Source organism: Vicugna pacos, chromosome 11 (genome assembly GCF_048564905.1).
Source record: "Vicugna pacos chromosome 11, VicPac4, whole genome shotgun sequence".
NCBI classification, from domain to species: domain Eukaryota; kingdom Metazoa; phylum Chordata; class Mammalia; order Artiodactyla; family Camelidae; genus Vicugna; species Vicugna pacos.
In genome coordinates this window covers 15,407,354-15,412,905 of record NC_132997.1, presented here as the reverse complement: position 1 = coordinate 15,412,905, position 5,552 = coordinate 15,407,354, and the positions used below count along the sequence as shown (strand labels likewise).

The window sequence follows — 5,552 nt, the reverse complement described above, 5'->3', positions numbered from 1 at the left end:
GAGCCTGACCCTTCTTGTGGAGTGGAGCACTCCCTTTCTTCTGTTGGGGTCATGGGTGTGCTGGTCACAGCTCTTCCTTCCCAGAGACTGTGAGCCCCCCTTAGGTGCCAGATCTCGGGGGCCCAGTGCCCAGCCTGGGCCCTGAGTGGGAGCTCTGGGCACTCTGAGTAAGTCGCCCCCAGGCACCCGAGCAGTGTCTGACCCAGAAACACATCCAGTGCGGTGCTAAGTGGCCATGCAGGGTGAGCTGTGCAGTGCGTGGTCCCTTCTAAGAAACACGCCCACCTTTCCTCTGGTACAGCAGGCGGAGTGGGCTGCCGGGACGATGCCACCAAAGTGAGATGATGCTGAGTCTGACTTTTGTTTGTATGCTTTCCTGCATTGTTAAATTGTTTTTACAATGTTAATTTTTATTATTCCACAAATCTGTAGAATTATTCCCACTTTTGAAAAATAAAAGAAAGCCTCGTGTGAGATGTTTCCACCTCTGATTCTCGAAGGCCCAGGAGGGTCTCTGCACATCCTCTCCTGCCCCGGCCTACCTGGCTTGTCCCCACAGGTGAGTTTTCCAAGACAAGGGGGCTTCTGGACACACATCTGTCCTCAGAGCCAAAGGAAAGACAGCAGGTGCCCAGGACAACACAGCTCAGTTGCCAGGTAACGGTGGTCACCATGGCAACATTGCCTCCTTGGAGGGAGCAGAAGCCTCGGCACCCCCACCTGCAGACGAAGGGCGGGGAAGGCAGTGGCAGGAGCTCTTCCTTGACCACCTGGCCATCCTTCCCCTGGGCCTTTTCTTTGCCTCTTCCTCTCCTGAGCTCTTCCTCCCTCTGGTGAGGGGCTGTGGGATGAGACACAGGTCACAAGGTCTGGTGTGGCCCAGGGGCCAGGCTCTGGGATCCGCCCCGCTGCTCCCACTTCCACTGACTCCCTTGTGCCCTGTCCTGAGCTTCAGTGTCCCCATCTGCCAAATGGGGTGGTGACAGCTACTCTTCCCTCCCCATTCACAGTGTCTGTCCCGTCCAGGTCTGCACTTGGCTGGGCATCCCCAGCTGCCTGGCATGGCGCTAGGCACACAACCAGGGGCAAGTTACAAGGGTATCATGGAAATTTGCAGGGCCAGGAGGCAGGAGAGCTGGGTTGGGGGCCAGTTCTGTGGTTCAGAGGCTGGGTGACCTTAGCCAGTCCCTTGGTCTCTCTGGGCCTCAGTTTCCCTGTGTGACAGGGTGCAGGCTTCCTTTGCTTGCATCCTCAAGGACTGCTTAGAGACAGCAAAGAGATGGTCTGTGGCTGACCCTGGGGGGCGCAGCCAGGGCACTCCTATAGCCCAGGGGCTGGGGGTGCGCTCAGCTCTCTGCCTGTTTCTGGGTGATTGTTCTCTCCCTTACATTCGGCCCCACCACCGCCCAGCTTTGTTTCCTAGGTATTTAATTACACAGATTACCATCACTCCCATCATCAAAGTCAGCATGTCCCTTGGGTTTCAGGACCAGGTGGCCTCGCCCTGACAGTTCTCCACTTACATACTGTGCTGTGTGACTTGGGGCCAGATCCTTGGCCTCTCTGTGCCTCTGTCTCCTGGCATCAGGTGGAGGTGGTCAGAGCACACTCCTGGAGGACAAGCGGTCAGGATAAGGGGTGCCCAGCCCCGCCAGCACTGGGCACGCTGATGACAAACCGAGGAGCTCTGTTTGGGGTCAGACCTCTCCACCCCTCGGAGCCTGTTTCCTCATCTGTGGCCGGAGATTAAGATCAGCCATTTCATCACAAGATTAAGGGGCAGCTAGGCCCGCTGACACACAGCGCTGGCACGTGGTGACCCCTCAGTGGGGCAGGTGTCATCCTGGGGGGCTCAGCACACCCCTCCTGCTGCCTCTCCCTTTTGTTTGCTCTGCATCCTCCCAACCCATCCTGCTCCAGCTCACCCGGTGTTCCCAGAGTGTCAGCTTCATGTTAGGTCTTTGGGGGTCCAGCCACCTCCAGCCCCTCTTGGGTGGCTGATCCCAGGAAGGGCTGCTGGGGCCCAGCTCCCACCGGTGGAGGGGGATGTGTGAAGCTGCCGGGCTTCCCTCAGCCCCTACTAGTTGCCATGGAAACCTCCTAGCAACCACTCAAACAGGCCTTGTGCTCAGGCCCAGCGCAGCGCAGCTTGCCTGTCACTGGGGCCAGCCAGGGTCACTTGGGCAGCTGGGGGTCAGGCCGAGGACAGAGACCCCTGGGGCCACCGGGTCCGCCTTCCGTGTACTTCATTGTAAACAACAGGTTGCCCTGTCGCTGTGCTTCTCGGGGCCTCTCTTGGCAGCTCTGAGGGTCATGGGAACCTCCATTCCTGCAGGATGGGCCAGCAGTCCTGCGTGACCCCTGCCTGAACCCCATTTGACCCCTGCTTGGGGGGGTCAAGCCTGTTTCCTGCCATTTGGTGTTTACCGGATGTCATTAGGCTTGTGGCTGAGGAAATGGGTCGTGAGAAGCAGATTCTCTCCCAGAGCTCATCCTTCCTCCCCAACCCTGTCTTCCTCCACCCTGTCCTCCCCCCAACCCCATCCTCTCTCCAACTCTGTTCTCCCCCAACCCTGTCCTCCCCCACCCCCGTCACCCCCCACCCCATCCTCACCCCACCCCGACGTCTCCCCGCCCTGTCCTCCCCCAACCTCATCCTCTCCTCCGCCTTATCCTCCCTCAACCCCGTCCTCTACCCACCCCGTACTGCCCACAACCCCATCCTCACCCCCACCCCTGTCCTACCCCACCCTGTCCTCCCCCCACCTGGCTCCATGTCCACGGTCTTTTCCATTTAGTGTTATGAGGAGGCGATAGCTCCGTACACACACACACACACACACACACACACACACACAGATATACACAGAGAGACACAGGGACACGCATACACCTATACACACACACACACACACACACACACACACACACTATAGATTTACACAGATACACATTTGTATAGTCCCCTCCCCCTGCCTGGGGTTCCACTGAATCCAGCATTTAAAGGGACTTGCTGGAGGGGCTCCATTGAAGGAGCATCAGCCCGTTCGAGTCCCTGACTCCTCAGAAACCATCCAGAGAGCTGCCCCCTTGGCCCTCTCCCCTGCGTCCTCACCCCACTCCCACCCGGCAGCCCCCTCCGGTCCTAGCTGGCCCCTCTGCAGCCCCTGAGGATGCAAACCCCACAGTGGCTGTCGCTGCTCCTGCCCTCACGCCCACAGCGGCGGGCTCACACTGGGCCTGCCCTCCTCCCTGGGGGCCTGAGGGAGCAGCAGCCGGGGCTGGGGCTGCGGTGGCCGGACCACTGGGTCAGAGGCCAGACTCTGCTAAAGGGGAGAGCAGCTTCTGGGCCTCCCCGGGGACATCAGGGAAGGAGGGCAGTGCAGACACCTGGGGGCTGGCCTCAGGCTGACTGGAGGGACGGGGCTTCCTTCATTCCCTTTTAAAGAACAGGGTCATGGCAGCGTAATTCCAGTTGTCGCTGTGGGCAGCCTCAGCGTCACTCCCTCACTGTTGCACCCACAAGCCTGGGGTGAGGGAGTGTATGTGTGTGCATCCGGGGTGTGAGCGTGTGACTGTGGGAAGTGTCTGTGTCTCAGCACCGCGTGTACGTGGCGTGTGTGGCATGTCACAGAACACATGCGCGTGTGTAGTGTGTGTGTCTGTGTGGTGCATGTGCGTATGTGTGCTGTGTGCGCATGTGTGTGTATGTGCGAAGTGTGTGCATGCCTGTGCATGCCTGTGGAGCGTGGAGGTGGGGTCAGATGCAGGAGGGAGATGCAGAGGCAGGGGGAGCTGTGAGAACAGGAAGTGGCTGTGTGGGCAGGGCCCCCAGGAAGACTGTCTCCCAGTCTGAGCCTTGATGGTCCCTGTCCCGGTTTTTGTTTCCCAGGTGGAAGGGTGAGTGTGTGTGGGATGGAAGTTTCTAGAACCAGAGGTCAGAACCTCTCCTGCCCACTCTTCCTCTTCCCATCTCTTGGTCCAGGTGACAGGGTGGGTGTGGTGAAGGTTTTGAGGTGGCCCGAGTGTGTGCCCGCGGTCGGCGGGCTGGGGAATCAGGGCCCCTGTGTCCCTTGGCCAGATACCTCCGTACACTTTCAGCCCAGCTCCCGCCGCTCCTCCCGCGAGCTGTCATGTGGGGCCTTGCCCACACTGTCCTCTGCACCTGGGCTGCCTTCTCCCTCCTCCTGTAGTGAGCCCACCAGCCAGTAGGTAGGGCTGGGGTGGGGGACGCAGCTGAGCCGTGCTCAGAGCCCTGGGAGACTTGGGGTGATACACAGGGGACCGGCGGTCATGCCTGGGGCAGGGAGGCTGGAGGTCCAAGAGTGCTCAAGTCTGAAGGAGAGACCCCCTCCCTGTGCCTTGGGCGGCACAGACACGGAAGGGCGGGCCAGGCCCCACAGCCGCCAGCCCGGGACCAGGTCTCAGGGTCCCCTTCCCAGCCTGGCCCGGGGGACACCACGGCTGATCCGGGTTCAGAGAGGCCCCGCCCTCAGATGCGTGCCAGTGATGCTTGAGGCTGGAGACTGTGTGTGGATGGTGGGAGTTCTCAGTCTCTGTGTAGCACAAAGCAATTCCTCGTCACATGTCATACATGTGTAGCATGTGGCACACACGCATGCCCATGTACATATATGTCACGTGGCCGACATACACATGCATGTATGTATATATCACATGGTGTGTGTGTGTGCGCGCATGCGTGTGTTCCCTACTGGTTCTGTTTCTCGGGAAGACGGGACTCACACAGTTGCCTTAGGTCTTCAACTGCTTGGGTTGCTACAAGGAAACCCCGCAGGAGGGAGGCTCACACAGTCGATCGCTATTTTCTCGCACTTCCGGAAGCTGAAAGTCTGAGGCCAGGGCACCGGCGCGGTGGGCTTCTGGTGAGGAATCCCTCCTTGGTTTGCAGAAAGCCACCTTCTCATGGTGTCCCCACGTGCAGGAGAGAGAAATCTGGTCTCTCTCTTCTTTGAAGGGCACCGTTCCCATCATGGAGGCCCCACCCTCACGACCTCGTGTAACTCTGATCACCCCCCGAAGACCCCCATCTCGCAAACCATCGCATCGGGAGGAAGGGTTTCAGCATAAGAATTCTGGGGGAAATAGGAACATTCAGTCCATAATGTGAGTGATATTTTCCTTCTAAACCCATCTTCATTTATTCACTCATTTCTTATTTTGCTATAACACAAACTGCATCCCCCCCCAGCACCTTCCCGACGCAGGGGATGTCCCGCAGCTGCCGTCCCCACAGACACTCCACTGCTCGCTCCTGCTTCGCGCAACTGGAGTCGTGCAGCAGTCTTCTCTGTCTGAATTCTTTTGTTCAACGTTATGTTCAAAAGAGCCAACCTTTTTCTTTAACAGAGCAGTTCTTTTCTCCCTTTTGCTGTGGCGTTCCGCGGCATGAATACCCCGTGATTACTCATCCCCCTCCTATTGATGGACACTGGGCTTGCTTTCAGTTTTCGGCTTTTGGAAAAAAGGTGCCATGAATACACCTCTCTATGCATTTTGGTGGGCATGTGACCTCATTGCTTTGGTGGTGA

The 5,552-nt window shown here is 58.5% G+C and overlaps 1 long non-coding RNA gene across 1 annotated transcript; it reads right to left on the bottom strand.

Annotated features, from left to right (window-relative positions):
• Nucleotides 1-391: 391 nt before the first annotated feature.
• Nucleotides 392-2,057, bottom strand: LOC140699677 (uncharacterized). The gene is made up of 3 exons (XR_012077927.1): nucleotides 1,926-2,057; nucleotides 1,524-1,611; nucleotides 392-841 (listed from the first exon to the last, which is right to left on the bottom strand). It is a non-coding gene; the product is annotated as an uncharacterized lncRNA (long non-coding RNA).
• Nucleotides 2,058-5,552: the final 3,495 nt, after the last annotated feature.